The sequence below is a fragment of the Octopus bimaculoides genome, chromosome 3 (assembly GCF_046866305.1).
Source record: "Octopus bimaculoides isolate indiv1 chromosome 3, ASM4686630v1, whole genome shotgun sequence".
Classification (NCBI taxonomy): domain Eukaryota; kingdom Metazoa; phylum Mollusca; class Cephalopoda; order Octopoda; family Octopodidae; genus Octopus; species Octopus bimaculoides.
In genome coordinates, this window is record NC_142930.1 from 62,426,731 (window position 1) to 62,449,236 (window position 22,506).

At 38.4% G+C, this 22,506-nt stretch overlaps 2 protein-coding genes across 5 annotated transcripts in view; one reads left to right on the forward strand and one right to left on the reverse strand.

Moving 5' to 3' along the window:
* LOC106879897 (mitochondrial intermediate peptidase) overlaps positions 1 to 5,166 on the reverse strand; it is a 47,388-nt gene extending 42,222 nt beyond the window's left edge. For 2 of the 4 annotated variants that reach the window (XM_089349045.1, XM_014929642.3), the window contains exon 1: positions 4,306 to 4,427. The gene's annotated coding sequence lies outside the window, so the exon portion shown is untranslated. Of the gene's footprint in view, positions 1 to 3,384; positions 3,405 to 4,305; positions 4,428 to 5,029 lie in introns of those variants that run through there. The other 2 variants (XM_014929645.3, XM_052966432.2) reach the window with 2 other exon arrangements.
* A 396-nt stretch (positions 5,167 to 5,562) lies between these two features.
* The window catches only part of LOC106879896 (threonine synthase-like 1), a 97,633-nt gene continuing 80,689 nt past the window's right edge, over positions 5,563 to 22,506 (forward strand). The window contains exon 1 of the mRNA XM_014929641.3: positions 5,563 to 6,603. The gene's annotated coding sequence lies outside the window, so the exon portion shown is untranslated. The remainder of the gene's footprint in view (positions 6,604 to 22,506) is intronic.

Below are 22,506 nucleotides of genomic sequence, written 5' to 3' on the forward strand. Positions count from 1 at the left end.
CATGCAAATCTACATTTGGCAACTTTCAAGTCTCAACCAACCACACTTCAGATTAAAGATGTTTTTCTGATTAAACAGATTTCTTTTTTTTTTTTTTGATAAGAGAGAGAGAGGACAATATTAAATATTTGCAGTCCTTACACTATCAGCCAGTGCATTGTTTGCAAACTCAACAATCTCTTACTTTGTTCTACAATAATTACAATGCAGCAATTGCCAGTCATGAGGAATATTGACAAACTTAACAGTGACACAGGATGTCTCAAGGACAGAAAATACAATAAATGTGGAATTACCAACTCTCTACAGAATTCAAAAAGAAAGATACACCAAGTCAGAATTATGGCAATAATTCCTAGCATGTATAAACAGACTATATACTATTTTTATATACCAGTAATTCTCCTTAATAGGATAACCTTTTTGTTCTTTAAATTGCGACTAATCATTTCAACTTTTTAACTGCTGTGAACATATATTTTTCTAGATCACCACTCTTCCTCTGACTTATTCTATTGGTCTCTTTTGCTGAACCACTAGTTTCAGGTATGTTAACACACCAACATAGGTTGTCAAGCGATCGTGGGAGGACAAACACAGACACACAAATACATACATATATATATACAAACATGCATACATACCTATATATATATATATATATATATCATCATCATCATTGTTTAACGTCCACTTTCCATGCTAGTATGGGCTGGACGATTTGACTGAGGACTGGCAAGCCAGAAGGCTGCACTAGGCTCCAATCTGATTTCGCAGAGTTTCTACAGCTGGATGCCCTTCCTAACGCCAACCACTCCGAGAGTGTATATATATATACATATATATGATGGGCTTCTTTCAGTTTCCGTCTACCAAATTCACTCACAAGGGTTTGGTCAGCCCAAGGTTATAGTGGAAGACATTTGTCCAAGGTGTCATGCAATGGGACTGAACCTGGAACCATGTAGTTGGGAAGCAAGCTTCTTACCACACAACCATGTTTTTTTTTGTTTTGTTTTTTTATACACAAACACACGAACATGAATACAAACATAATACACATGACAACTTGGTCATGTAGTCTGTAGATTTCAATTTCTTACCATGCGTGTATTTTTGCAAAATACTAATTTTAGTGTTCATTTCACCTTTCAACAGATTCATTTGTATGAAAGCTCATACCATGTTAATTTTTCACAGATTTACTTTTATGAAAACCTATCTTGCAGACCCGTTTGCATTGTGCACAAATATGCAAATGAATGCAGACCCATTTGCATTGTGCACATACATGCAAACAGATGCAGAGCCATTTGCATATCGCAAATACAGGCCTCACTTGCATACTTGTGCACATATCATGCAGACCCCCTCCTATTCACATTTTGCTAACTCATAATCTCTAGCTTTCACTTTAGTAATGCAACAAAAATTTTAAATATCTAAGTCAAATTGAAAGAGGATCATGGAAAAATGGCACATAATATGAAATCACCAAAACTCAACACAAAATATTTTCTATAGCTTCTTCACGATTTGCTGGTGTGGCTCTCATCCCCGATATATTTACACACCATGCAGTTAAAAAGAAATTATTGAAATTAGTCAGTACTCATTATTAGACATCATTTTTTGAAAACTGAACATTATTATCATTAGTGTGGGGGAAAAAAATTGAGTTGGAATCCAACAGAAAGAAGAATATGAATAGTTAAACACCAAAAATTATCCAGATACTTTATTAGCAACCTCAATTACAATTGGATCAAATTTGAGGAAAAATTTCTGGAAAAAAAGTCTGTCACCTGACTTATATTTCAAACTCACTTAACTTCAACATCAACAACTATGCCGACCAACTTTTACTCCCAAAGAAGATGCAACAGTACAAAATGATGATGCAATACTTGCAATGTAATGGTTTCAAATAGATAGGGAAAAAATTAGAAATCAGAAATTATTCATTTTCCTCCAGCTACCAATTTTGCCCCACCACCCATTCTTCAACAATATGCTGTATAATTACTATTGTATTATTCTAACAACATGATTGGAAATGATCTATTTTCTATCTGTATGTATGAAATGAAAAGAAAAAATATACAAGCCTGCTTCCAAACCACATGATTCCAGGTTCAGACCCACTGAGTGACACCTTGGGCAAGTGATATCTACTATAGCCTAAGACCACCCTAAGCCTTGTGAGTGGATTTGGTAGATGGAACCTGAAGGAAGCCCATCGAATATCATATATATATATATATATATATATATATATATATATATATATATATATTCAGGTGAATATGGTACTTAAGTTTAGGCACCAGAATTTAGTATGGTATTATCCATACAGTTAAAAATAAGGTGATTAAAATCAAAATAAGCAACAAAATATGCCCTTCTGTTTAAATGTAATTTCATTAAATTTCTATATCTTAGTGCAGCTGAAGATTGCTCTACATTTTATATTTGATGTGATGTTTACATTGCTCAATTAAATGGAGTTGCATGAAACGATCGTACTGCATTAACTTTGGATATCCCTGTTGCTTATTTTGATTTTATATAATAATATGTATGTATGTATGTATATACAGCCATCTAAGAATCCATAAATCAGAAAAAACTGCATTCGTATATTTGTCAGTAGAGTGGGTATATTAATCGAAGTATACAGAATTTATATATCCATTATGACCAATTTTACCAATTAATTTAGCACCAGGGGTCCATCGGAATGTTAGGTAGTCATCCAACTATGTAACCCTGCGCTCTTCAGAAATGGCAGTTATAGAATGAAATATGGCGACATATTTACTTCCATAACTGCCATCTTTGAAGAGCGCAGAGTTACATAATCGGACCTCTTTTGAACCCCAAGTGCGAAACTGATCAGTAAGATTGACCATAATGGATATATAATATGGTACACTTCGATTAATGTGTGTGTGTGTGTGTGTGTGTGTGTGTGTGTCACCACGGCTTGACAACAGGTGTTGGTGTGTTTACATCCCCGTAACTCAGCGGTTCAGCAAAAGACTGATAGAATAAGTACCAGGTTTAAAAAAGAATAATTAATAAGTACTGAGATCGATTGGATCGACTAAAATTCTTCAAGGCGGCGCTCCAGTATGGCCGTAGTCTAATGACTGAAACAAGTAAAAGATAAACGATAATTTATCATCGTTATTATTCCGACGAGCATTTTGTTTTTTCATTTCCTTATCTAATTACATGCTACTTTGACAAAGTGAAAGTGGCTCGCTAAATCAAAGTTAATTCAAACCCAAGCGAATACAACAAAGTCAACTCCGTCATGATTCTAACACGAGTAAAAAACAATTAAAATAAATAAAATTCGCGCTAAAATTTCAACATTACAATAAATTGGCAGACTCATTACAGTCAAACGAAATACTTTGCTGTATTTCTTCAATGTTTTTGAGTTCCGAGTTGAAACCTCACCGAGGTTATCTTTGCCTTTCATCTTTCTGGGGTCAATAAAATGAAGTAGTCAAATACTGAGATTCATGTAATTGACTGATCCCTAACACCGAATTCCTGGTTGTGTGCCTATGTAAGAAGTTATTTATCGGAGAAGTGTTGGGGATCAGTAGAACAGTTAAGAGAGTCGAACAAAATGCTTTATGATACTTAGTTACGGCCCTTACGCCCCGAGTTCAGAGGCGAGATTACTCTTGCCTTTCATCCTTCCAGGGTCGGTAAAATAAAGTATCGGTCAATAACTAAAATCGAATTAATGGATTATACACTCCGCCAAAATGTGTGATCGTGAGCTAATGTTAGAAATTAAAATCGCATCGGAGGTGAAGAACTAAAACATGTTGCTTAAAACATACACTAATTCTAAACAAGGATTACCACAGACTTTAATCCGTCCCTGTATTCAGTAAACTACATAATCACACATTTTCAACAGTTAAGTGTGCTGTTTTCGTAATTTACTTACACAAACAAAATTATGGGAAGCTTCAATTATTTATAAACGAAAAGAATAATAAATTGTGATGGTGAAAAACATCAACACAGCATTTGTGACTAATTGCGCTGCCACCGTATAGCAACAAGAAACAAAACCAGTGTATACCATAGAATAAGTAAATGTTTTAAGGAAGAATTAGTCCGTAATGTACTTGCAAAGAACGAACAGAGCCGTCTTTGAAGGTGCCTTCACCAACAGTAATAACAACCGGATTCATATAAAGAAACGTGTTACATATTCGCAAATTCAATAAAACGTTTATAGAACAGGAAAAAAAAGCAAAAAATCATAACACTTACCAGATATTTAATAAAAAATACACAAAATTAAGGTTCTTTCGTATGTAACTTGACATAACTATTGCACTAGAACGATGGCACTTTAAAGGTTAGTGTCAACGAACACTGTTCACTCTCCAGACAACGGTAGAAATATCCTTCCATTCATCCTCTCTTTCTTCTCTCTCTTTATCCATTTGTGTCTATTTCATTCACTCACTCAGTCTCTGTTTTTTTCTCTCTCTCTCTTTCTTGCAATGCTACCATCACTTGGAAAACACGTGTTTCTCCTGTGATGTTTACACAAATTTTTCCTCTTGTCATAAAACCGAGCCTAGAATTTAGTCCTTTACAAGGCCTACAAGAAATAGCAGCCAAATTTCCCTCAAATTATACCCTATAATCTTACATAATGCACTGTACCTTCGGAAAATAAAATGTGTTTACGAATGTAATACTTTTGATCATTAATCTGTTTCATGAAGGCTGCCTGGGCTACATGCTTCCAAACAGCATTAATATTTAAATTAATTCCTAAAATATGCTATAAAACGATAATTATTTCAGTTTAATCAATCTAAATAGTCACAGGCGCCTTCGTTGGCTCATAAAGCATTATTTTACACATGTAAACAATGTTGGAATCACCAAAAGTTTCCTATTCCAGAATAAAGTGTTTTATGTTTATAAATTATATTATCAGACGGTAATCAACTCAGTTTAATTTATCTCAATAGGTACTTACAAAAGGCGGCGAACTGGCAGAATCGTTCGCACGCCGGGTGAAATGCTTAGCTGTATGTCGTCTGTGTGACACCGGTTGAAATGCTTAGCGGTATAACGGCTCCGTGGGTTTTCTATTATTACTAATTATTTGAGTGCGTTTGTATAGTAAGTGCAAGTTTCCATTGACTGTTTTTTTTGTGTTCCTGTTATAATTATTTGTGTGATAGTCTTCGTTCGAAAACTATCGTGTGTTTTCCCCTGTGGGGAAACAGTAATTGCTGGCAAGATGCCGAATAGTGTATCTTCGTCGGGCGAAGAGTCGTCAACCGAGGGAAAAAATATCGAAAATTTTTTGTTTGGAGAAGTTTCGGATTCTTCTGAAGGGGAATTTCCAAAACTATCGAATTGTACTGTTGCAAAGAGGAACATTAATGTGAAAAGCCTACAAATGGAAGAAAAACAAAAAAGAAGTTTCGCGTCGGCGGCTGGACGTGGAACCCGCCAGCTGTCAACAAACAAAAGCGACCTACTAAAGTACAAAGACATGTTAAAAATTGAAAACGGTGTTGTCAAGGTTCAACCACCAGAAGAATTTTTATTAACAGAAAAAAAAACAAAAACAATTATTTTCAAAGTCTACTGTAAAAAAGAACGGAAAATCGAGCGAGTCAGCGAATAGAAAATTGAACAATGTCTAAAGCTCATTTGGCAGGACATTACTTATCTAGCGAGAGGCAAGAAATTCGGTACCATTGAAGTACACTTAAAAAGCATTGAAACTGCACAAGTGCACTCAGTAAAATCTTTGGAAACCGAGGATATAATCTTAATACCTATTTACATGGGTATGAGGACATCCAATATAAAAATACCAAAGGTCCCATCTCAAATTGACCCAATGTGGTTGATGGCGGCGGTCCTGGCAAAGAAGGTAGATGAGGTAAATATACTTCAGGTTATCGTCACCGAAAAAACATATTGCATCGGCCACACGGTCCGCTTATTAATTCAAGGAGAACAGGCTGTAATTGAACAACTTCCAGAAAAAATAGAAGTTGGGGAGGAGTTCCTCAACGTTTTTGTCGAGGGACGTAAACCCCGATGTTTTCTGTGTGGCCAGCTAGGCCATATAAAAAAAATACTGTAAGGAAGGCGTGTAGGAATCGGAAGCTGAAGAGGAAGAAAAAGAAAATGAAACAGAAAAGAAAGCTACTGGCAAAAGACAAATAGAAAACGAAAACCAACCAAAACCAACAGAACAACGACCAAAAAAGAGTCCAACCAAAAACAACAAGGAAAGAAGTAGCGGACAGAGGAATTGTAGCACTACATAATAAAAATGAAGATTTAATGAGAGAAATAAAATTTAAAAAATCAGCCACCAGAATAGCAGAACTGTCAGACAAATATAAAATTTATGAATTTTATGAAATGGACAAAAAGACACATAATATTTTTTTGAATACGTACAGAAAGTCTGTATCAGCAATGAGACTAGACTTTAACGAATCTATTTTTCAAGACCTGCCACCTCCGACCCTGTATCAAGAAAAGGTGGAAGGTCCCTCTCCACCAGACAGCCCTGACTAACAGGTAAGCCATGTCTATTCACATTGGTTGTATAAATGTTCATGGCCTGATGTCTAGCTGGAAGCAAGGACGCTTCTTAAATGACATCAGGTCAAGAAAATTGGATGTGATTGTTGCAATGGAAACCCGAGTAAAGGGGCCAAGGGATCTGTCCCCCCTCCTGAACGGCTATGAGAAATACGTTTCTCCGAGTCAGGCGGGAGGTGGGGGTGGGGTGTTGGTCCTACTAAAAAGAAACTGGGTAACCGAGAAAAAGTTGTTTTTTTTTCTGATCCAGAAGGCAGGCTGGTCGTTCTCGACCTGACATTCAGTTGTGGCAAGATAATCAGGCTAGTTGCTATTTATGCACCCAATATTATGGGTCCGCAAAGTGAATATTTTCGTGACCTGGGCAAGTTCCTGGCCACGTCACATTCGCCAGTATTGTTAGGAGACTTTAACACAATATGTGAGGCACACACAGATTGTGTTGGCTCGAACACGAACAGAAAATGTAATCCAGGCTTACGGGATCTGCTAAGTCACTTTCAGCTAGCAGACCCATATAGGTTGGAACACCCGAACACTCCACAGTGGACGTGGTCAAATAGTGACGGGTCTTCCAGATCATATCTAGATAGGATTTTAATTAGAGAAACAGATAAGTCTACATAGCTAAGTGTCCACAGTTTTTTCTAGTCGGCTACAGTGACTACAAGATGGTTACCTGTAAACTGACAATAGATAAGTTACATAGTCAGGGATCTGGCTACTGGAAACTCAATACGTCCCTTTTGGCGATTGAGGAATACAGAAAGCGGATCAAGATGTTAATACAGAGGGCATTGACAGGTACCATCATTAATAATAAATGGTGGTACGCCCTAAAAAGAGCCATCAAATATGAGTCTATTAGGTTTAGCATAAGTTTAGCTAAGAAGGGACGTAGAATAGGAGATGGTATAGTTAAGGAACTAGAAGAAGCCTGGAGGACTGGCAATGCGGACCAAGTGAAGGTGAAAAGACTGGAGTTAAACCAGCATCTTGAAGCCCAACACATGGGAAGTATTGCCAGAGCTAAGTTACGTGCGATGGGAAGTGAAGGAATCAAGGCCGCTGGATGGGCCAGAGTGGTGGAAGCTCGACAAGGAAATAGTTCCACTATACGGTCTTTGACGAACCGTAATGGTGTCTTGATAAACGAACCCGAGAATATGTGTGAGGCCTTTCGGAAGTACTTCGCCCAGCTGTTCGGGGGTGACGGCGGTCCTGATGGTGGGAGAGCCCTCGAGGACTTTCTTGCTGGTCGGCTTACAACTCGGTACCTGGGTTGGCAAGTCGATGCCTTCAGACAGCGCTGTTGGGCGCTGGACGGAAGGACCGGTTAAGTTGCTGGGAGTTTAGTTTGGACCAGGCCTCCAGATAGAGAAGAACTGGACAGAGGTATTGAGCAGGGTGGCTGTAGTAGTCAAGACCTGGTCTTGGCGGTGGCTATCCCTGAAAGGGAGGGCGGAGGTGGCCAATGTGTTTATCGCATCGGTCACTACCTACCACCTAACCGTCGTGCCTTGTCCGGATTCGTGGTTGATCAGGTTGGAGAGACTGCTCTTTCGCTTTTTGTGGAAGTGCAGGTCACCACTTGTGAAACGCTCTGTCTGCTGTCAAAAGCCTTTAAAGGGAGGTTTAGGGATGCCTTGGTTAATGATGCGCAGGCATGCGTTGAGATTGAGGCACCTCTGGATTCTCCTGGATAGTGAACTGGTGTGGTCTCCGCTGGCCAGACAAATGTTCCCTGAGTTCAAAAGTTCTTGCGAACAGGAAGCCTGGTGTTCTCGTAGACCGAGGTCGAGTGAATGGTGTAAAGAGTGTCGTAAGGCCCTCTTGCTTTTCCGGCACTCAGGCAACGCCAGCGGTGGGGGTTCCACACGGATTTTATATAGTGGGTTGGTAGAGTCTGAATGCGACGATGGCCTGGAGGCGACTCTAGGTCTCGGGTTTATTCAACTGGACAGCCTGTTTCACCGTACATTCGGGTTGAGAACGTTGGACAACTTCCAAAAGTCCTTAATCTGGCAATGTTACGTGCCTTGCCTGTTTGGGATAAGCTTGCAAGACACGGTAAGCGTCAGTCGCTGACCTGTCCAAGATGCGGAGGAGACAGGGAAACCGTCCCTCACGCTATTGTTCAGTGTCCGGAGATATCTGAAATGTGGGCTTATGCTGAACACCTGTTGTCCGGCGAAGGAAGAGTACAGCTGTCGACTGAGTCAATTATAAAAATTGACCCACCGGGAGTTTTAACAAACGAAGATAAGAATTGTTTTCTCACGGTTGTAGCAATAGTGAAAGAGGCAGTATGGAAGACAAGGATAAAAGGAATTAAAACAGGCAACTTTATCTCTGGCCACAATTTACGTTCATTTTTTTACTTTTCATTTGAAAAGGAAAGTGTGGCTGGAGAGGAGATGTCTGTCGGAGTGTACGTTCCAAAAGAGATGGAAGCATGTTGCACGAGTGTTGTGCGTGCAAGGAACCGTGTGAATAGTCAGAAAAAAAAAAGGGAAAAAAAAGGTGCCAGCGATAGATTGGGGCTTGTGGGGTCGGAGTGTGGCCTGATCATCACTTCATTTGTGTTGTCTAACGTACTGTTAATATCATTCGATTTTTATATTTTATATAATTTTTAAAGTCATATTTTATGTAAACCATTCGCATTTACTGATCCCAATCAGTTGTTTTGTACCATTCTATGTTTAGCCCCCTGTGGGCAATAAAGAAATTGGTATCTCGTCTGTCTTTACGTTCTGAGTTCAAATTCCGTCGAGGTCAACTTTGCCTTTCGGGGTCGAAAAATTAAGTACCAGTTGCGTACTGGAGTCGATCCAATCGACTGGCTCCCTTCCCCAAAATTTCGGGCCTTGCACCAAGAGTAGAAAAAAAAAAAGAATAGGCACTTAAAAGTAAAATGATGTCTTATAAAATGATGTTTTTTGGGGGTTTTTTCGGCTGTCTCATCGCTTCTTTTTTGTACCAGTGGTCAAGGTCATTCAATAAATGTACATTTCACAAGGTTACCATGAATCATTATTCGAAAATGCCTTGTATCTTTTACTTGTTTCAGGTATTGGAGTACCGCCATGCTTGAGCACTGCCTTGAAGGGTTTTAGTCGAACGAATTGACCCCAATACTTATTTTTTTAAATCCTGGTACATGTTCACTGAATCTCTAGCTTACGGGGAAGTAAACAAACTTACACCGGTTATCAAGGAGATGGGCACAGACATGTATGTATGTAGACGATGGGCTTCCTTCAGTTTCCGTCTACAAAATCGATCCACTCACAAGGCTTTGGTCGGCCTGGGGCTATAGTAGGAGATACTTGTCCAGTGAGTCATGCAGTGGAACTGAACCCGGAAACATGTGGTTGGGAAGCTGCTTGTCGTGAAGGTACGAGGAAAGAGGTGGGGGCGTAACTATAAATACTGATTTTCAAATAACATTAAAAAATGAAAATAAAGGGAAAAAAACTGAAGCAAATGTTTTTATTTTGTGTTGTTTTTTTTTATCTTTGCTCTAATATCCATATCATCTCAATGAAGAATTGCTACAATTGTTTGAACAATGTTTTAATCATAGTAGAAAATTGATTGATCACCTTCTGAACTATTGTACAGGATACAAGATAGAATTGGCTGTATTCACCAAACAGGTATAAGAGAAGGAGACACATTTCATAGGATTGGCCGAGGGTGATGATTACTCTAGTGCAGCACCGTTCGTATGTAGTGTAGGTAATATTTCATAAGCTCTCCAGGGAATTCTGTCACTACCAAGATTAACTAAATTGTTTTAAAGTATATTTTATAAGCGTACCCGGTAATGTCAAATATATACGTATTGAACCGTTATGTTTTATTGTAAGTCTCTGAGTTTGTACAGAAGGTCAAGGACGTGAAATCCGTACACATTTAGCAGTATGACCAATGTTTTTTCCATATTGATTTACGTCTTTCGGGAGAACCAGACATCATAATAGGATGTATTTCCAGGTCTTTATGAACAAAAGTGGATATATTCTGCAAAATTTTAATGTTACACTTAGTCAAATTACAAATGATCGGGGGAAAGTGCTGGTGATCTTAACACAGATACAAGCAAAATAAATTATTTACAAGCTAGAAATATTTTAAACTTGAGTGCCAGTTCTGTTTTACCACTTGTAAATCTTGCCAGCCGAATAAACAACCGCAGGGAATCAATAATTAATAACGTATTCACAAATACATTTTCCTCTAGAATACTTAATTCCAGTATTTCATTTCTTTCATTTGTGTTCACTATACTGAATGAGACTCGAGGGGATTTGTAGTAAATACGCTTATGGGATAATAAATGAAACTACACAAATAAAACTAAAGGAATATTTTGTAAACATTAAGGACATTAAAAAAATAAGAGTGGTCATCAAATTTGATATACAGTATTTTCTTTTCTTTCTCTTTCCTTACTTGTTTCAGTCATTGGACTGCAACCATCCTTTAAGGGTTTTAGTCAAATGAATCAACCCCAGTACTTATTTTTTTTAAAGTCTGGTACTTATTCTATCAATCTCTTTTGTCGAACAAGAACAAAAGTTACAGGGGCGTAAACAAAACAACACTAATTCTGGAACAGTGGTGGGAGACTAATACAACACACACACACATAAATAAGAAAACAGGAAATTGGAAATTACACCATTACATGTGTTTCATTTGCTAATAGGAATTACAAAGGTTTACATATCAGATAGACATGTAAGGAATTTTCCATTAGAAATTCTTCAGACAGAGAAATTTAAATAATAGAAATGTTACTTTTCGATGTGAAATTGTATTTCTGAACACAAACCTATTAAGATTAGTACACATGAAGTTAATCCCTAAGAAAAAGAAATGAAATACTAGATAAATTCTTTAATATGATCTATAAGACACAAAAATAATTTGTTGAAAGAATATATCAAAATTATGAATAGTAGAAAACTAGAATAAATAAATATATATATATATATATATTTATATTGCATATATGTATATATTGCACATATAAATGTGTGTGTGTGTGTATTGCAAATGCATTAAAACTCTTTAGCACTCAGATTGCTCTTTCAAATGTAATGCTTATTCATTTGCCAAGTTTTGAATTGATCATGCATTATTTCAAAGCTTTGAAGATTTCGATAATATGATCATTTATTTTTAATATGATATGGTAGAATAGGTGTAAGAGGCCAGATTAGGCTAGTTTGAACAGAAAGCAAGTAGAATATTTTGGCAAGATACAACCAGTTTAAATACTAATGGGTTAAACATCTAGAAAAAGCTAAAAGCTCATACTATGAATTTTTTTACAGTTTCATTAATAATCTTTGGTTTTATCAATGTAGTTTTATTAGATGATGGAAATTTCTTTGAGTCTGAAGATCAAGAGGGAGAATAGCATACCTTCAAATGGTTATGTAAACCAATTCTTGACACTGCAGAGCTTTTCTTTCTGTCTGCACTTAGTAGCTTTAAAGTGAGAATCAGTCTATACAATCCAATCTCATGCTTTAGACCTAGAAGTCTGACCACTCTGACTCAGTAAGCTAACACAGCTGCAGTGACCAGTAAGTAGTAGGTTTGACATTGAAGTAACCTTCTCCAAGATGAATTGCCTTACAAGGCTTAAGGGCTACATCTACCCTGAAGTTGCCTGAAGGATGTCAAAGAGAACACCAAACCATCTGAGGAACTTCTAGGTCTCATTTATAGTTTAGTTATATGCTGCTGTCTAGTGGATCAAAAATATTCCCAATGTGGCTAACACTACAGAGGGAATATAAGTGATCCACTAGACATAAGCAAAAAATTTAGCTTTATTTCAATAAAATAGAGGAAGTCATTCAAACACTGAAGACTGCACCTATTACCCTTATCATTTGTTAAATGTAATGTAAATAAGCTTTCACTGACACCAACATCGAATTAGAGATAGCAACTATAATCAAATCTATCAAAAAGACACTCCATGAATAGATGGTATAAATTGAAAAATAGCTATGGCTACAAAGGCCTGCATGAGGAATCTTCAAAGGCTGGAAAAACTCCCTTTCAAATTGAAGATTTAATTGAAGACCTTAAGTCTTGAATTAAGTTTTGCAATTAAGATAATGGTAAAGCATGAAATTTTTTAAGTTGTAGTTTTTCCTTCTTTGTTCATATTTTATCATAACCACATATTTTTTTCAGTTTTTGTGTATGATTATGAAAACATAAATGAATGTGATAGCTAATCGGTCTAACAGAATATGAAATGATAAACTTTTTTAATGTTTTATTCCTTGTGCACTAGAACGATCAGATAAACCCAATCAGTTAACAAATGAGCTGTTCTTGTTTTTTTTCATTTTTCTATCTAAAAAATTTCTAATAACCCTATCAAAATCAGTTCCTTTGTCAATACATAATTCAATATTCAGTATAACTAGATCAAAATGTCAGGTTTCAGGTTTGGTAGACCTGAAATAGTTGAGTCTTCTAAAAGATTTTTCTGATGATGCTACTGTAGATGAAATTGCCAACAATATTCTCAAACAAAAGTATTTAGAAATATTTCAGTTTGTAATGATCGGGTTCTCATTTTCTAAAATTTGCTTTACATACTCTTGATGCATTTCTGTTGGAAAATTTCTGTTATTAAAGACAGTAGAATTTATTGTATTAACTTTCACTTTCATTTAACATTCTTCTAGTTTACTTTCAGATATTGTGAGATATTTTCACAAGAAGCCAAAATTTTCAGCAAACTACTTAAGAGCATTAAAATACAGAGTTAATCCTACAATATCATTATCACACAAAACATAAAACACAGATTTTCTGACGTAAGATTCTTCTGGCAAATCATTGTTTTTAATGAAACATTAATACTCAGACCAAGCACTTTGAGTTCTTTATTCTAAGTAGCCTAAAAATATTTCTAATATCTCACAGAGTTAATATACAAATCACATAAACAGAACAGAAACACACACATACACACATAGTGTATGTTTTGCAATTATGTACAGTTGCTTCACACTAGGCTTACATACAAGGCTTATTGCAATATGTATATATATATATATATATATAAACAACTGGGAGTTGTTCAGACTCCAACTGTCTGTTGTGGCATGGTTTCTATAGTTGGATGCCCTTCCTAATGCTACCCACTTAACAGAGTGTGCTGGGTGCTTTTTACATGCTACCAGCATGGGTGCATTTATGCAGCACCAGCACAGGTGCATTAATGCACCACCAGTACGGGTGCATTTACACAGCACCAGCACAGTTGTGTTTTATGTGGCACACCTGTATGTGTGGAAGACAGCAATTTTACTTAGCTTGACACTGTGGTGTCAAGACACTTCTTATCAAGATACATCTTATCAAGTACAGCAAGTCACCACATCTCCCAGTCTGTTTTCATTTCTTCAGTGATGCCCAGCATCTGAAGATCCTTTCTTATCATTTTGTCGCATGTTTTCCTGAGTCTATCTCTTCCACAGGTATCCTCCAAAATTAGAGCTGTCCTCATCCATACACATCACATGACCGTACCAGCACAGCCTTCTCTCTTGTATACAACATCTGATGCCTCTTATACCCAGTTTTTCTCTTAAATCATTTACACTGTCATGCATGCACACTGACATTACCCATCCAGCAGAGCAACCTAGCTTCATTTCTTTCAAGCCACCTCCCAGATATATGTATATATATTGTATGATATTATATTATATATAGGTAGCATTATCATCAACAGCATCATTTTAACATCTTCTATTCTATGCATTTATGGGTCAGAAGGAATCTGCTGCGGCAGATTTTTCTGACTGGATGCCCTTCCTGTTTCCAACCCTCACCTGTTTGCAAGATAATATTTTCCCATAGATAGACATATTTTTCACAGAAGACCAGAAACAAACAGCCTTGCTTGTATGATGATGATGTTCATTTACAGTTATCATGTGATGTTTACACAAGGGTACACACACACACACTCATACACATGCATACATATATGTATGTTTGTATGTATGCATGTTAATATGCATATATGTATGCATGTATAGCATTCTGCATCTCATACTTGAAATAGATACATCTACTTTAAGTATGAGATAAAATGTGTATGTGTGTGCATATATATATATATATATACACACACGCACACACACATAAACACACGTGTTCGCATGCACACACACTCACACACATAAACACACGTGTTCACATGCACACACACACACACACATATAAAGGGTTAAATCACTTATCACTACATCAACTTAATTTCCTATAGATGCACTGTACCTTAAACAAAGACAAGATGATCACAGCTTTAACGTCATTGTTTATGGGTCTGCTGGATTACGTTTGACCTAATTCTAAGCAATAACAGTAACAACAACAACAACAGTAACCAGTTCACTGATAGTCATCACTTGTATATCCAGTGTACAAATAATCAGTTCATATAAGCTAGAGTTGTTATTCATTTGTTTCTTCCCTTTTTATTTTAGCTTTGTTGGGAAACATGATTCTTTCAAGCCTCAACATTGTTCTGGGACATTTCCTGCACTTACTGACATGCACTCTTGTACATAATGCATACAGGGTGCGGTGAATAAACTGTCATCTAAATTACGCAAAAATGAAAATAACACTGACATCTCATTTTAACAGATATATTTACCAAAAGTACCTAAAAATTTATTGAAATACTAAAGAGTAAATTTATTCAATAAAATCACCACTAGCTTTTCACTCACAGCATCCACACGACTTTGGAATCTGCTGCAACTCTTCTGGACGGTCTCCTTGTTTAAGTTGGTGAATGCTGCCATAATCCTTGCCTTCAGTTCATCTTTGGTGTTACAAGGAGTTTTGTTGGTCTCTTGCTCAAATGTGCCCTATACATAATAGTAAAGGAAGTTTCAGTCTGAGGAGTTAGGTGGCCAGATGTTAGGGGTGATGTGGTTGCAGTAATTGTCTGACAGCCACGACTGAGTTCTCCTGTTTGTGTGGCATGGTGCAGAGTCTTGTTGCCAGACATGGGGTTTTCCAGCAGCCACCCTTTTGACCCAGGGCAAAACTACCGCCTCCAGGCACTTGATGTAGACTTCCATGTTGAGTTTGAGACCATGTGGAAAGATGAATGAAGGCATAATGTCGCCATCACTAGTGATCACTTCAGACACCATGATGTTAACTGGTTGTTTGATTTTTATCACTCTCAGTACATGTTTTGGGGACATAGCAAACACTCAGATTGATACCCAAACACTCTGAAATGTTTGTATTGGAGCTTCTGGTATGAATGCCAAACTATAGCATGTTGTTTCCAAATTTCTGGCTGAATGAATTGCATCATGGTGCTGTTTTTCTCACAGACGGTGCCCAACTAACCCTACTATACTGTGTGATAATTTACTATCACACCCTGTATATCATCATCATCATCATCATCATTTACCATCTGTTTTCCATGCTGGCATGGGTTGGACAGTTTGACAGGAGCTGGCAAGCTGGAGAGCTGCACCAGGTTCAGATTATCTGTTTTAGCATGGTTTCTATGGTTGGATGCCCTTCCTAATGCCAACCACTTCACAGATTGTACTCAATGCTTTTCATGTGATACTAGCACAGGTACTTTTTACGTGGCACCAGTACTAGTGGGGATTACCAAGTAGCTTGCAAGATGAAGACCTCACAGCTGAAAGAGTGAATAGAACTGAAAGAAGTGGTTGCGTGCCAGGCAAGAGGTTTGCGGGTTCTTATTTCTTTGTCCTCAGGGCTCTCCTTTCAAAAGGTTGTGTTATACAGTGACTTAGCTACATCATGCCTCATCACTAGATAATACTGTGATAACATTCTCGGACAACTGCTTATGGTTTGGGTGATATCTTTGGTGTAAACTCCACAAACTTTGCATCAGTTGTCACATTTTGCTGCTTTTCCTGCATCTTGTCCCTTTTGTGCATCAGGTATTTAGTTGATATTTCCTGTTCTTGGATTGCAAATGCATACCCTTCAAAGTGGGAGGTAGTATTCTGGTTGTTGATATATGCTCAACCTTTCCTCTGATGATACATTGCAGTAGAGCCATGACTTCTTAGAGTCTGTATTTAAGGTTGTCAAGCAAAGAATGCTGCTTAAGGAGCTGCTTTCCAAGTTTTTTGATATTATCAGCTTCATGTATGCAAACTTGATCAAGGGATGCACTTAAACAATTGGTGATTAATAAATGTTGCCAAAGGAATGTGATATAACATTTAAAGGCAGTCTGAATTTGACATTCAAAGACAGTCTGCTGCCTTGTTTTCATTTTAGGTAGAGGCAGTATATATTACTGTTGATGTAGAAATTATGTGTGCTGGTTAGTATCTTCTGGGTTTTCACATCAATGGCTTGGGTCTCATCAAGAGTCCCGTCAAGCAGCCCAAATATTGGCATGAGTATTGGCATTGCAAACACACTGTGGGCCACTGTTTTATTGAATGCAGTGAGTTCCGAGGTCCAAATTTTCTTCATTCGAATATAATATTCTTTAGTGACATGTGTTTTGAGAAAGGTGCCATTGTAAGATGTTTTCATCCACCCCTAAGATACCTGTAATATTCCTTACCAGATATAAGGGAAACAGTCAAGTCATTGATGGAGATGTTGCTAGTCTGCTTTACAGTTTTCTTTCTTTTCATAACCATATAGCAACGTTTATCCTGACCAAACTCCAACCCTATATCCTTTGAGAATGTTGTAACCAGGTCAAGGCTCTTTTTCATCTCAGGCATATTCTTTGCATATGGTTTCAAGTCATCCACAAAGAAACTGTGTAATTTTGGTATTTCTGCTTCCTTGTGAACCAGTGAGATATCCTTCAGACTTCTTTAATATGAATGACAAGTGGGGTTTGTATGTATGTATGCATGTATGCGTTTTTGTGTTTCCTACCACCACCACCACCGCTCGACAACTGGTGTTGGTTTGTATATGCTTCCATAACTTAGCTAATTGGCAAAAGAGACTGATAGCATAAGTAACAAACTTTAAAAAAACCTAAGTCCTGGGGTCGATTCTTTTTATTAAAATCCTTCAAGGCGGCGCCCCAAAATGGCAACAATCTAATGACTGGAACAAGTGAACAATTTTTAATGAAATTTCACAGAGATGTGTTTTTCAAGGTGCAGATGATGCTGATAAAATTTTTTTAAAGTACCAGACAGTAGGTAGATTGATTTAATAATGAAAAACCTTAAGGCAACAAGCTGGTAGAATCATTAGCAAGCCGGGCAAAATGCTTAGCGGCATTTCGTTCCTCTTTACACTCTGAGTTTAAATTCCACCAAGACCGACTTTACTTTTCATCCTTTCGGGGTCGATAAAATAAAATACTAATTGAGCATTGGGGTTGATATAATCGGCTATCCCCTCTCCGAAAATTTCAGGCCGTGTGCCTGTAGTAGAAACGATTATAATGAAAAGCCTCTTACTTTGTTAAGGCCAACTGGTTATCTCCCTTGCACCTGATATTTAGCTGGGTCTTAAAGCTATTTATATCTTCAATAAGAACAACGTAAAAATTACTTCAGACACGACATAATATTTGTACTACGTGGACCATATTTGATGCAGCGAAAAGATTTCTTTAAAATGTTGCAAGTTTCAAGGCTCAGATCAATCCACTTCAAACAGACCTATGTGACGAAAACGTTCCAATTATAACCACTCCATCTTTTTCGTAGGAACAGTGCAGCTAGGAGCACACCTAATTCGTCTTCCTTTCCTAAGATGGCAAGATATGATATGACGATATGATATGTAAATGTACAAACACACATACACATATATACACATGAACACACACACACACACACACACACACACACATGAGGGAGGTCACCAAACATTTTTCACAGCAAGCTAGATAACGGAGAGAATAACGAGCATGGGCCACATAACTATTTTGTTCAATATAATACAGTGAATACACAAAAAATAAAGACAACTAACATATTTATTTACCAAAAAGTTATCAAAGAAGGTGACATTAGTAATAAGATAGTTATATCACACCCAGTGTGCATATATCTGAATCTCCACAAATTAAGCAGCAAAAAAAGATTAGTGAGGTTTGTGAAATTGGAGTTTAGCTTTGAAGACATCACCAGTGTTTGCTTTGGAATTGCTGCATCCAACCAAGAGAATTGCTTTCAAATGTGTGTCAGTCAACCTCGTTTGAAGTGCAGACTTCATATACTTCATTTTTGAAAAACACTGTTCCAAACTCTGATGCCGTACCAAAGACAAATGAACTTCTATTGCAGGTACTTACACAAAAGGTACAGTGCAGTGGCAGGCTGGATCCAGCCCTTGGGCTGTAGTTTGCTGACCCCTGGTATATCATCATCATCATCATCATCATCGTTTAACGTCCTCTTTTCATGCTAGCATGGGTTGGACGGTTTGACTGAGGACTGGCGAACCAGATGGCTGCACCAGGCTCCAGTCTGATCTGGCAGAGTTTCTACAGCTGGATGCCCTTCCTAACGCCAACCACTCCGAGAGTGTAGTGGGTGCTTTTACGTGCCACCAGCACGAGGGCCAGTCTGGCGGTACTGGCAACGGCCACGCTCAAATGGTGTTTTTTACATGCCACCTGCACAGGAGTCAGTCCAGCAGCATTGGCAATGACATATATATTTAATAACTGCCTGTGTATATAAACAAACTTACATCTGTTTTTTAGAGGCATCAAATGTGTATCGTACAATACACATTTGATGCTTCTAAAAAACAAATGTACACTTTTTTACATACAGACGTGGTCATAAAATTTCTAAAATCTATCTATTTAGCGCTTAAAACCATCAGAGATTGTTGTCATTGGGTAATTTAGCTTAATGATAAAGCATTCAGCTAGTGACTTGGAGGATATGGGCTTGATTCCCATGGCTGTTTTTCTGCCTTGTAAGGGTAATAATACCCAATTTTTCTGCTGTTTTAATAGTGATACTGTGTTTGAAATATCACTTTCTTGTCAGTATTGTATGATATATATATATATATCATCATCATCATCATCATCGTTTAACGTCCGCTTTCCATGCTAGCATGGGTTGGACGATTTGACTGAGGACTGGTGAAACCGGATGGCAACACCAGGCTCCAGTCTGATTTGGCAGAGTTTCTACAGCTGGATGCCCTTCCTAACGCCAACCACTCAGAGAGTGTAGTGGGTGCTTTTACGTGTCACCAGCACGAAAACGGCCACGCTCGAAATGGTGTCTTTTATGTGCCACCCGCACAAGCCAGTCCAGGGGCACTGGCAACGATCTCGCTCGAAAATCCTACAGGAGCCAGTCAGGCGGTACTGGCAACGGCCACGCTCAAAATGGTGCATCTCATGTGCCACCCGCACAAGAACCAGTCCAGGGGCACTGGCAACGATCTTACTTGGCTTGCCGGGTCTTCTCACGCACAGCCCATTTCCAAAGGTCTCGGTCCGTAGTCATCGCCTCGGTGAGGCCCAATGTACGAAGGTCTTGCCTCACCACCTCAGCCCAGGTCTTCCTGGGCCTACCTCTTCCACGGGTTCCCTCAACTGTTAGGGTGTGGCACTTTTTCACGCAGCTATCCTCCTCCATTCTCACCACATGTCCATACCAGCGCAATCGTCTCTCTTGCACGCCACAACTGATGCTTCTAATGTTCAGCTTTTCTCTCAAGATATTTACACTCTGACGGGTATTCACATTGACATTACACATCCAACGGAGCATACTGGCTTCATTCCTTGCGAGCTTACGTATGTCCTCAGCAGTTACAGCCCATGTTTCACTGCCATGTAGCATGGTTGTTCGTACGCATGCGTCATACAGTCTGCCTTTTACTCTGAGTGAGAGTCCCTTTGTCGCCAGCAGGGGTAAGAGCTCTCTAAACTTTGCCCAGGCTATTCTTATTCTAGCAGCTACACTTTCAGCGCACCCACCCCCACTACTAACTTGGTCGCCCAGATAGCGGAAGCTATCGACTACCTCTAGTTTTTCACCCTGGAATGAGATAGAAGTTGTTTCCTGTTTGTTTGCAGTCTTTATTGCACCTGAACATCTGCCACAAACAAAAACTAACTTGCTAGTTAACCTGCCTTTGATGTTGCTGCACCTCTTATGTGTCCATAGCTTGCACCGGGTACATCTTATAGAGTTACTACCTACTCCTTTTCTACATACTGAGCAGGGCCATCTACCTGAAGGGGTTTGTGTTTTATCTACCTTCCTACTTATTAGGATTTTGGTTTTAGCTAGGTTTACTCTAAGGCCCTTCAATTCTAGACCTTGCTTCCACACCTGAAACTTCTCTAGTTCTGATAGTGACTCCGCAATTAGGGCAAGGTCATCAGCATAGAGGAGCTCCCAGGGGCAACCTGTCTTGAACTCCTCTGTGATTGCCTGGAGGACTATGGTAAATAATAGGGGGCTGAGGACGGAACCTTGGTGGACCCCTACCTCTACCCGGAATTCATTGCTGTACTCATTTCCAACCCTCACCTTACTGGCAGCATCTCTGTACATGGCTCGCACAGCTCTCACTAGCCATTCTTCTATCCCAAGTTTCCTCATTGACCACCAGATAAGGGATCGGGGGACCCTGTCAAAGGCTTTCTCCATGTCAACGAAAGCCAGGTACAGAGGTTTATCCTTAGCTAGGTATTTCTCTTGCAACTGTCTCACTAGAAATAAGGCATCAGTAGTGCTTTTACCTGGCACGAACCCAAACTGCATCTCATCTAAATTGATTCGCTCCCTAATTAGTTGGGCTATGACCCTCTCTGTAACTTTCATAACCTGATCTAACAGCTTGATGCCTCTGTAATTATTTGTATCTAAAGAGTCCCCTTTACCTTTGTAGCAGTTGACTATGATGCTGCTACACCAGTCATAGGGTATGACTCCTTCGTGTATCACCTGGTTCGTAATACGGGTGACTAGGCTATAGCCAACACTGCCAGATATTTTGAGCATCTCTGCAGTGATTCCTGATGGGCCGGGGGCTTTCCCGGTCTTCATACTCTTAATTGCTTTATCTACCCTGGTACTATCAACTCGGATAGCTGGTCCCTCTATTGGGTCGACATAAGGCAGGCTCTCTTTCTCCCATTCATTCTCTTTATTAAGCAATCTATCGTAGTGGCATCTCCAGACCTCTTTCTTTGCATCCTCATTTAATGCAAGCGTACCATCATCCATGCGAACATATTTCTCTCCTACAACATATATATATATATATATATGGGTGTGTAAATATTGAATTTACTTTGTTTTGTACATTTAAACATACATACACATTCAATATATATATATATATATATATATATATATATATACTATATATAAAACAGAGATGTGTGTGTAATCGCTTTTCACGTGAAATCGACTTCACCAAATGCTTCCATACTTGTAATGCATGAACAATTTGACCTCGGATAAATCTTAGGCTCTTCATTTGAGTTTTTTAATTAAAAATAAATAATATTGCTTTATATTTAAGATTCACTTCTTTAAAAAGGTTCCTCAATGTCAACTTCCGGTATTGACGTAACAACGGCAAAATGCTTCACTCTCTATTTTGTGTGTGTGTTCGTGTGTATGAGAGAGAGAGAGTAAATACTACATACACACCGCTCTCTCACTCTGTCTCACACACATACACACGCACACACACACCCCTTGACTCACTCACACTCTGTCTCTTACAAACACACACATACATAAATGTATACAAACATATTTACAGACACACGTGTCTATGCGCGCATGTGCGTGTTTGTAAGAGACAGTGTGAGTGAGTCAAGGGCTG